Here is a 12,050-nt window from a genome sequence, read left to right as displayed (position 1 = left end):
ATCCAATGTTTATTGCTATTGATAGGTGCTATTCTTCAGTTATCCCTTATAATGACCTTCTGCATCATAGATTGAAACATCGCCAGTTGTTTATTCTCCAAGTGTTTTTATGTTTGGAGTCATTAGTACAGTCTCTGTGTCAATCCGTCTCATTAAGACTCATCCTCTTTTGTGCCGACCCTCTGCTTTCCCTAGCATGACACTCTTCTCTGGGGACTAATTCTTCCTGATAACAAAGACTACATTTTCCTCGTCAAAATAACTAGGCTATGGTTCACTTTAGATAAAGAATTTCCATAGATATTGTTCAGATATTTTCAGTGCCATTTGTCGCAGTAAATCTATTTTTCCTTTTCCATAACATATCTATGAATCAAACCATATTTCACTTAGGACCCAGAGAAAAAATTGCCATTTTCTCCTTTTTTATACAAGTGGCTAAATCTATTTCTAATGGTCCTGTATTAAATCCTTGTTGTTAAAACATTTATTTAACCTCTAACTCTGCTCTACTGAGACATTTTTATTTACATCAGGTTAGACCTTGACCTTCACAACCTCACACTCAGGGGAAACTCATTGCTGCTGTTGTGCTTTCAAAAAAAGGTTTTGATTGAAATGCATTTGGCTGATTCATTTATGTTTGAAAACAGCCAAAAGCAATTCTACTTTGGACTGTTTGAAGTAACTTTATTTCCCCCTCCTCTGACTTAAAAAAGATTTCATTATGAAAGTGAAATTGAACACACAGGGAACAAAGAATGTGTGAAAATTGTTTCTTCCCATTGGCCAAGAGGAGCAAAATCGTCTATTGCCATTGCTTGCAATGATTCAGCTGTCTTGTTTCCTTGAGGACGTGGTGTTTTGAGACAAGGAGCATCAGGCAAGGCGTTTCTGTCTCCCAGACGTCTTGAAGGACAAGGCATGTTGTCTGTTTGCAGGCACCCAGCATCTGGTAGTGTCCCACAGAGGAGCCTATAAATATTTCTAGGGGACCTTGAAGAAGACGTAAAGACTTCTGCTTCACTTTCTAGAGAACACCAGCAGCAGGTATAGGAGATTTCCACTTCTTCCTTGGAATATGAGGATATTAAAGTGAAGGGAAGACTTTTCAACTGTATTTAGGGAACGGTGTAAGAAATAAACTAGTCCAAAGAGTTTCTTCCCACCCTCTGTGCTCCCTTCTGCTCTCAGTGCTTAGAGCACAGTCTGGAGGTTCCATTGAATCACTGAGTTTCCCATTGATCACAGGCCCCTCCTCTAGCTACATGGAATAAGAAGCCACAATTACACCCAGAGGACTCTGACTCCAAGTTGCTCTTGGAGGATCTGCTGACCAGTTCTTACTGTAGAACATCTATGGGTGCTCGGGAACACAACCTTCTTGGTTATCAAAGGTGGCTGGTAATTGTTAAGTCAGCTCCACATCACGATTTCATGTAAAACAGAAGGAAATATGAACTTTCACTCTCCTCACAATTGTTAGTGTGTCCGAGCCCTTGTGTCAGTCCATCTAAGGGAGTTTCCCTCCTCGTACTTGACCTTCTTCTTAATCTACAGGATGCCCTTTCCTAATATTTGCAGCTTCCTGATGATTTGTCCGAAACAAGCAAGACAACAATCTCCTTTCCACACCATGGTTTTCACAATTACTTGCTATGCATCAGAGAGCTGGACAATGAATAAGGATGATAGAAGAAGAATCAGTGCCTTTGAGTTATGGTGCTTGAGAAAAGTATCGAAAGAACATACCATGGACTGCTAAGAGAACAAATAGGTCCATTCTGGAAAAGGTGAAACTAGGCTGCTCCTCGGAGGCAAAGATTTTGAAGCTTAGTCTCACATGGCATCCACTTCCTAAACAACATGCCTCTGGAAACTCTATGAACTTTGAGAAACAACAATAATTATAGAAAAGCTTCAGGTCTTTTGTTCATAGAGTCGCTATGAGTCATGCTCGACTTGATGGCAATCATCAACAACAACAACTCACATATGCTGACCATGTTGCCAGGAGGGACCAATCTCTAAAGAAGGATATCATGCTTGGAAGGGTATGGGGGCAGCACAAGAGAGGAAGACCTTGGATGAGCTAGATTGACTTGGTGATGGGGGTTGATGTGTTGGAGACAATGAAATTGACTCCGGATAGAGATCAGGCTTCAGAGCTGTTGTGTATAGAGTTGTTATGAGTCACAAGTGACTTGATGTCATATAATAACAACAACAACAAGATTTCCGGTCGCTTTTCCTTCAAAGTGGATTTGCTTGTTTTTTTTGGCAGTCCATGCAATATTCAATATTCCTTAACTACACTGTATGCAAATTGAGCATAATACTGTTTATCATGATATTATTTACCTATCGCTTTTCTTCTCTAATTCTGATTTCTGTGGTGAACTTTAGCACATTCTAGAGCCATATTCCACAGAGTGTAGAACTCCTACCCCAAATTGGACCCTTTCTGGTAGTTTGAATCTATCAACAGCACCTTGGGAGAAAGAGGGACAATCTCCTTCCATGAAATTTACAGTCTCCTGAGAACATGCTGGAAGGTCAGCTATGATTTGGTTCCAACTCAATAGCAATGAGTGAGAAAAATGGTGCACTTTGACCAAGGATTTTGATAGGTTTGAAAGCCATAACTGTAGGCAGGTGCCAACATCTGATTTTAGATTATAGCTGACTAGGAGAGGTCTCTGAAGTCTGCACAAAGGGTGCCATCTTCTGCAGGACTGAGGAGTTTATCACCGTGTTAAATACTCAAGCCTTGGACTTAAAAATGATCTCAGCATCTCCATTTACTGAGTGACCTTCTGGTCACCTATTTGTCTATCCTCTTTGGCAGAGATTGCTCAGGGCTTACCCATACCAGTTCAGTCCTTCATTTAGGAAATTATGTGCAACATTCCCAATGAAGACATAGCAATTGTTAGCTCCTGGACAAATTAACTTGGCCATGATACAGTTGTGGCCTCAGTAGAAATGATGTTTGAATGCAAGGAATGTGAACTAATAGGAATGGGATGTGTATCCTTAATTATGTCACTTCCTTGTACTGCTGCCCAGACATGCAGACTTGAGCCTGGAGCTCCAGCAACCATCTTGAATCATGAGCTGATTCAAGGAATGAAAAGCTGATTAGGAATGGAAATTACGTCTTCAGGTTTGAAAAGCCAAAAGAAACAAGCCTGAGGGTCTGATGGACACCCCCAGCTGCTTACATTTATGCTACTCTGATGGGAGGAAGCGAAACTTCATTCTTATTATTTTGGTCTTTCCTATAATGTGTAGATCAGTCTAATTCTAGTAAGTACGCCTCAGTTTATTAATTGAGAAAATGGATTATAACATGAATTAATTCACAGGGTTGTCATAAAGATATAATGAAGTAATACAGGTAGGGCAAATTTTATGTACTTGTTAAAAGTTAGATATTATCATTAAATATAAGCTTGGTGTGTACTAAATAATAGTATGGTATTATAACTTGAATGAGAACTTGGATTCTGTATGTTCTTCAAAAGGAATAGCATGTAAAAGAACAAAAGTCAGCCACAAAAAAATAGTTAAATGTAATTAAGAATTTTATTGGAAGTGCCCTAACCCACTTAACTATATAAAATTCAAAACATAGAGATAGTTTCTTTTCAATGAAGAAAGTTCTTTTCATTGTTGTCATTATCTGAAATTATTTCAAACTTTTAAAAAAAATGTTACTTGGAAGCAGGAGTGGCATCCGCTTCCTAAACAACATGCCTCTGGGAAACTGTGAACTTTGATAAATGATGATAGTTATTGAAATGCTTCAGGCCTTTTGTTCACAGGGTCACTATGAGGTGTGCTGGACTTGTCGGCAATCAACACCACCATCACAACAAAATGCTACAGGATCTTACAGAAAATTTTCACATTCATTTCAAACAAGTTCCCCAAATGTTAACATGTTACTGCTTTTGTCCCCTCACTCACTTACATACCTATTGTCATAGGTTTTCTCTTGAACTCCTTGAGTCCTGATTGTACAAATAGTGTGTATGGCCCTGAAGAGGAATATTCTACCCAAACAGCATGTAAGACTTCAGGTCAGGAAATATAGTCAAACAACATGATCAGCCATCTGCAAATCTCACCAACTGTCCAAACCACTGTATTTTTCCTTTCTGATTCAGGATTGTATCCAGAAATATTTGTTGCATTGAGTTATCGTGCCCTTTAGACTTCTTCCACCTGGAGCAATTTGTTTAGTCTTTTCTTATTTTTAAGTCTGCAACAGTTTCCAAGAGTGTGGCGCTTTTCTTTTCTATATTGCCTGCCTTGACATGCCTCTGGATTCATCTGCTACTCCTTCTGACCAGTCCTCGCATTCCTGGCTGGAAGTAAATCTCCGAAGTAATTGGATCTTTTTATTATTTGCTGTTACGGACCATCGAGGCAGAACTGACGCAGAGCTGACCTTCCGGCAGGTTTTCTGAGGCAGAAAATCGCATAGAAGAGATTGGCCATCTTCCTCCCACAGAGCAGCTGGCGGATTTGAACCACGTACCTTTGCACTGGCAGTGCAACTCCTTACCACTAGACCACCAGAGGATGTTAACCTTGACCTCTTGATTGTGCTGGGATCTGCAAAGTTCTGCAGCATAAATTTGTGGTTCTTCTTTCTGTAGTCAAATATCATTATATTTTAAGTATGTATTTGACACAACACTGAGATTTGGTTTCTCATCAAGCCCCCAAGCTACCGTTAGTATGTTTGGGGTTTAATCATGATGGAGATCGTTAGGATAACACATGATAGGGCAAGGTTTTGGTCTGTTGTTCATAGGATCGTTGTAACATCTAACAACAGCAAGAGTCTCTTACATGAAGCAATTATCTCTTAACATGCTTATCTCATGATGTTATCTATTTCCATCATTCTTTATTTATTATTTGTCATAATACTTCAAGGAAAAAAATTGCCTTATCCTTCATCGATCTATTTATTCCTGTATTTAGATCTGTATTAATTAATGTATTAACATTGTTATTTGTTGCAATGACTAAATTCCTCCGGATTTAATACTGTTTCTATTGGCTTCTATGCAAAGATACAGCACATATAATACTCATATACATGTAATAACAACAACGTATATATAAACAACTCATCTCATTGCGGTTGCCTAGGAACCTACTCATAGCTGATCCTCCAGTGGTTTCCAGAGGCTGCAAATTGCACAGGGGGAGATTGCTCATCTTTCTCCTGGAGCAGCTGATGGATTCGAACCATCTGCCTTCAGGTTGGTAGTGCAACTTCCTATACACACACATACACACAAGTAAATCCATGATTGCATGTGTGTGGATCATGAGTTCCTACCAACACTTCCAACTCCAATGTACCTCTTTATGGTCCCTTCTATTCTTTCCCCTTTCCTTGCTTACAAAGATATCTTCTAGAGCATCGAGAAATTTGAGCCCCATGGTGTTTAAAATGTTCATATTTACTCAGAGTCAGCCACTACTTTCTCAGCTTGCCGTGCCTGCCACTCCCTGTAAATGCCTGTAGCCGTCACTGCTTTGCTGCCCTGTGTCTTCAGAAGAGATGGGAAGACTGGAAGGGGAGGGACAGCAATGCCTTTTTCCTCATTCAAAGGAATGCGTGTTTGCCATAATGTGAGTATTAGACTCTCCATGTGACCTGAACAACTGCCATCACCATCCTGTACACACTAACATGGATTTTAGACATTTTCCTGCAGATTTTGTAAAGCTAAAATCATCCAAGATAAGTAGTGTGTCTGTCACCAAACCAGTGTTTATGTGCACTCATCGTTAAACCTCTTGCACTTTAAATCAAATGTAATAGCAATGTGATGTAATAAGTGGCATAAGACGACTTCATTTTACACAAAAATACATAAAATTAATATGGTGCTAGGAAAATCTGATCTTGCCTGGAAAAGACTTCAACTGTCAATGAGAGTTACACATGTAAAGGTAACCGTAGGCTTTTCTTCCTTTTATACTTTGGAAAAAGTTATAAAAAGTGTCTTTGTGTGTGTGTGAGAGAGAAAGAGAGCATTCCATTTTTCAACTACCTGCTTTTCATATTATCTGAGACTTTTTCTATCAACAGTGCTAAAAAAGGAATTTCTGGGTACCTAGTGGGTAAGCAATTGTGCTGCCAACCTCAAAGGCAGTTGGTTCAAATCTACCAGCTGCTCCAAGGGAGAAATAGGAGTAATTTTCTCCCTTGCCGTTGATAGCTGCTGGAAGGTCACTTGATGCCAGTGGGTTAGTACTAAAAACTGTATTGTCCAGGGTCGGCAGGCTGTACATTTTTTTGTTTGTTTCTTTCATTTGATTCCCTCCTCCCTATCTAAATGGCTAACTGTCCTTGAGAATTAAAACCTTCTCTGTTCCAATGTGAAAATTCTTCCCAAAACTTTTACCTGCAATCAATGTTCACTTCATAGCTATGCCAACCAACACACTGGTTTCCTTTTTTTATTGAGCATAGAACTTGATTATATTTCCCAGAAGCTCTTGTGCTTAGACGAAGTCAGAGAAGTGTGAGTAGAAATGACATACATGATTCTCAAACTGGGCCGTGAGAGTCTCAACAATGCTTCTTGCGCCCTCATTTCCCACTGTCGTTGCTGTTGTTATGTGCCATTAAGTCAACACTACTCATAGTGCCCCTACGACATATAGCTCTGAACCTTGTCCTATCTTGATCCCATCTCATTGTCTCTAACACACCTGCCCCCACTGCCGCAGCCACTATGTTGCTCTATGTCATACAGGGTCATCCTCCCCTGCACTGACCCTACACCTTCCCGAGCATGATGTCCTTCTCTAAGGACTGGTCCCTCCTGGCAAAATACCCAAAGTATGTGAGACAGAGCTTCAAAATCTTTACCTTCAAGGAGCAACCTGGTTTCACAATCTCCAGGACAGAGCTTTTTGTTCTCTTTACAGTCTACAGTATGTTCGATACTCTTCTCCAGTACCACAACTCAAAGACAGCAATTCTTCTGTCATCTCTAGCAGCTTTCAGATGCATAACAAATAACTGAGAAGACCACAGCTTGGATCAGGTGCACCTTAGTCTTTAGTCTGGCATTGTTGCTCCTGATCATTCTGGAGAGGTCTCTCACAGTAAACTTCCCTAAAGCAACTTGTCTTTTGATTTCCTGGCTGTTGACACCTCGTGTCTCACTAATATTGGCCAAATATGGGTCATTCAGGAGAAGAGTCTGAAAACTTATTACAGATCCAAGAGAAGGAAAGATTCTTTTCCTCCTGGAGTCCAGTCTTCTCTAGGCTTCTGTACTGACCTGAGATGCCTTGGGATGCATATCAAGTTAGTGCTTGTTTTTTTAAGGTGTCATAGTGTTGATGCCAACTTATTGTTGACTCTTTACAATAGCCAAAGTGTTGTCCAGTGTTCCATCCTTTTTTTATTTTTTAATTTTATTATATTTTGTGTGTATACCGTCAAATCAGATCTGACTGGTACAGGAGATTTTCCCTCCTTCTCCAGCAGAGCATCTGATGGATTCGAACTGCGCTCCTCTGGGATTGCAGTGCAGCTTCTTGCCGCTAGGCCACCAGAGCTCCCTCAGTGTTCCATCCTAACAATCATTCTGTTTAATCCCATTGTTCCAGCCACAGGCTCCATCCATCCCATTGAGGCTCCTCCTCCTTTTTGCTGAACCTCGATCTTATCAAGCATGATGCCCTTCTCCAGGGACTGGTTCCTTCTGATAACAAGAGGGAGTCTGGCTTCTTAGAAGTGACCAAGTAAGTCCTCTCCATAGACACATAGAAGAGTCTGACAAAACTCCACTGTCTGAGCAAGAGGCTTTATTTTACTTCATCGTGAAAGGGTCCTACAAGTTCAATGCCTGGTGGTGTAACACATTGTAAGGCTACTATAGTCCTAAATAAAATACTTCATTAGGCACAAATGCAATGATTTGTGTTCCAGAGAGTTTGATATATTATTACTCTAGTGGGAAGTAGCTACAGAGAAAAGTGGTGACCCCTTCCAGAGACAGGGTATGGATTTACGGTCATAGCTTCTTAGTTATAAATAGTCAGGCTCTGCCCAGTTGATTCTGATTTGCAATAAAATCACACAACAGGGTAGAACTGCCCATGGCTGTAGTCTTTTTGGAAAGGAGCTCTGGCATTATGATGCCTAATGTGTTGGGCTGCTAACCAAAAGATCAACAATTGAGTCCATCAACTAGTCCAATGGGGAAGAATGAGCAATCTTCTCCAGTCAAGATTCACAATCTGATAGAACATCACTACAAGTTGTAACTAATTTGAAGGCAGTCAAGTAATTTTTATTTTATTTTTATCTTATACTGGCTTACTTACAAAGTCCATATACATTATTTTTCTACACTGGATCGTCTTACCCTTTTCGATGATAGAAAGAGAATTGATGCCTTTGAGTTGTGGTGCTGGAGAAGAGTGTTGAATATACCATGGGCTGCTATGAGAACAAACAGGTTTGTCCTGGAGAGGGTGAAGCCAGAATGTTCGCTGGAGTCAAGGATTCTGAAGCTTCGTCTGACATACTTTGGGCATGTTGCAAGGAGGGACTGGTCCTTGGAAAAGGACATCATGTTTGGCAGAGTGGAGGGACAGCACAGGAGAGGAAGACCCTCGATGAGATGAATCGATTCTGTGAGTAGAGTGGTGGGAATGAGTGTGCTTGAGACAGTGAGGTTGGCACAGGATAGAACGGTGTTTAGGGCTCTTGTACATAGGGTCGCTATGAGTCGCAAACAACTTGATGGCACATAACAACAACAACAACAACCCCTCATTCCACCCATCACCCTATAATTACCTGTAATTACCTTTCACCACAGCCTCCCCTCATTCCACCCCTGCACCAAACTCACCCCTCTGTTCTCACCTTCCACCCCACCCTTGTATCCTCATACAAGTTCTACAATTGTCTTATACAATATTTGTCCTTATGGGACTGAGTTAGTTCACCCAGAATAATGCTCTCTAGTCTGTCCCATATTAGATAGTGATGCACAAAATCATTGCTTGTGCATGCTGTGTAGTATTTCATCATGTGAATACACCATACTTTCTCAGTCCATTTGATTGTGGTTGGACATGTGGGCTGTTTCCATGTTCTTGTGATGGTGAATAATGCTGCTGTGAACATTGGTGAACAAGTCTCCGTGCCTTAGTTCTCATTTTCTTGGGCTATATTCCAAGAAGTGGAATAGCTAGGTCATATGGAATTTCTATGTTCAGCTTTCTGAGGATATGACAAACTGCCTTCCAGATTGGCTGTACCATTTTACAATCCCACCAGTAGTGTGTAAGAGTTCCTGTCTTGCCATATCATCGCCAACCTTTATTATTTGCTGTCCTGTTTAAACTTTGCCATTGCTACTGGGGTGAAATTGGTATCTCATTGTGGTTTTGATTTGCATCTCTCTTATTGCCAGTGATTTGGAACATTTTGTTCATGTGTCTGTTTGTCATCTCAACATCTTTCTCTGTGAAAATTCTTTCCATGTCTTTTGCCCACTTTGTAAGTGTGTTATCAGTCTTTCTCTTGTAGAAGCCCTGTAGGACTCTGTCAACTTTTGATATGAGACCCTTGTCTGAAATGGTATTGCTAAATGTTTTTCCCCCCCAGTCAGTAAGGCTTTCTTTTCACTCTGTGGGAAAAAGTTTTGATGCACTTAAAGTTTTGAGGCGTTTAATCTTAAGAAGGTCCCATTCATCAATTTTATCCTTTCCAGATTGTGCATTTCTGGCTGTGTTTGGTAGTCAGTGAGATAATATTTATGAAAACTTTCTCCCACAGAGCCTCTGAGTGTGTTTGAACCACTAATCTTTCAGACAGCAACAGAGTACTTAAGCATTTACACTATTTTGTTGTTGTTAGATGCTATCAAGTCTGAACTCTGTTTTATCCTGTGCCATCCTCACACTTCCTGACACAAAATAGCCCATTATAGCAGTCATTGTGTCAACCCACCTGGTTGAGTGTCTTCCTCTCCTTCACTGACCCTCCACCCTTTCCAGCATCATGTTCCTCTCCAAGGAATAGCCCCTCCTTGCAACATGCCCAAAGTATGTGAGGCGAAGCCTCGTAATTCTTGCCTCTAAAGAGTACTCTGGCTGCATCCTCTCTGAGTCGGATCTGTTTGTTCTACTGGCCGTCTGTGGGATGGTCAGTGCTTTTACAGTAGTAGGACTGTATTTTTTTCAGTCTTGGTCTAATTTAAATAATACTTAGTGTGATGCTGCATCACAATTCATTTACATTTCATCACTGTTCATAGTCTTCCTTATGTGTTTACTAGCAAGAAAGACTATTTAATAGGGAGGACTAAAGTCAGGAAATACTAAGGCATTTCCTTCCCTGGGGAGCGCTTCCAGCCATGAAAGGTGGGCTTATTTGCATCTGTGCCACCTTCAGAAAGAAAAGGTAAATGGCCAAGCACTTCAGGCTCTGAACACAGGCCTCCTTTGTGCTGCTCGCCCAGTTGGGATGCTCCTAGTTGCTTTTTAATCCCTAGTGCCTTTACCTCTTGCATGGGCCCTGGGGGTTTCTCTATGGAGGGGCCCTTGACACTGGAAATTCCTCCCTTGGGTTGATCAAAGCTGGTGCGGTCTGACCCCACCCCAGGAAGTGGTGGCAGACACATCTGTTCAGCCTGGCTTCCTGCCAACAGGGGATTTACTCTCTGGTGAGTGGGGGAGAGGACTTCTTTGTCCGGAGGGGATTTATTGTTGGCTGCTGGGGTGTGGCGAGTGTGAAGGGTGGGAACCACTTGGACTCCCTGCCTTTGTCTGACTTTTTGTGTGGCAGAGTTTAATCTTTGTATGTGGGTTCCAAGACTTTTGTGAAGGGGCAAGTGCTGAGTCGGGGAACTTTAATGATAAACTGGGATCTCCAGCCCCCCACCCCCACCCCCACCTCCATGAAGTACAAAGTTGCTAAAAACAAGAGGATGAAAGTGGTGGCTGTTTGCTGACTGCACACAGTGAGATACTATTTAAATTCTGCCATTGCTCACTGATTACTGAGCAGAGTCCCACAGACCAAGGAGGAGATGGAAAACAGGGGCTGGGTCACTCAAGGTCTGACGTTTTGATGCTAAGAGGACATCATCAAACCATTCCACATGCCGGTGTCTTTAGAGCAAAACTTGTCGTTATGTGCCATTGAGTTGCCTGCAACTCATAGCAACCCTATGTACAATGGCCCTAAACCCTGCTCTATCCTGTGCCAATCTCACTGTCTCCGACACACCTACCCCATTATCCCAGTCACTGAATCAATCCACCTCATAGAGAGTCTTCCTCTCTTGTGCTATCCCTCTACCCTCCCAAGCATGACGTCCTCCAAGGGTTTGTTCCTCCTTGCAACATGTCCAAAGTATGTCAGATGAAGCTTCAGAATCCTTGCCTCCAAGGAGCAGCCTGGTTTCATTCTCTCCAGGCCAAACCTGTTCATTTTCCTAGCAGTCCATGGTACACTCAATACTCTTCTCCAGCATCACACACTGTTAATATGATAGTGTGTGAAGCTGTGGTCCTTGTGCTGTGGAGCTCTCACATGTTGACAGAAGAGTAATGTCATCTAGTCCATATCCAAGAAGATTCAGTGACTGAACCACCAGGGCTGTCTCCTATGAGGATCCCAGAATGTGCTTCTGAGTACAGTTGACACAAAATGCTAACATACAAACGAGAGAATGTCAAGAAATTTAACTAAGCGGTGACTCTAGAACTTAAAAGCAAGACAGCATTTTGCACCTCAGAAACTCCTCTATCTTTCTTAACCTCCAGGTAAGGTTCACAAGGCCAGACATTTGTCTGGGTCTGAACCATCCACCCCACTACGGGGCTCATCGAGTGTGTACGCTAGTAGTTTCTCTTCCACTGATAGATTGTAGCGTCTATTCATTACCATCAAATTCACGGGCATTCATTCATGGACAAACCAATGTGTGTCAAAGTAGAACCATGCTTTGTAGGTTTTCAATGGTAAATTCTCAGAAACT

This window comes from Elephantulus edwardii, unplaced genomic scaffold (assembly GCF_000299155.1).
Source record: "Elephantulus edwardii isolate Elephantulus edwardi_28Jun2011 unplaced genomic scaffold, EleEdw1.0 scaffold00014, whole genome shotgun sequence".
NCBI classification, from domain to species: domain Eukaryota; kingdom Metazoa; phylum Chordata; class Mammalia; order Macroscelidea; family Macroscelididae; genus Elephantulus; species Elephantulus edwardii.
The sequence above is the reverse complement of the archived record's forward strand: the minus strand, read 5'-3'. Positions refer to the sequence as shown.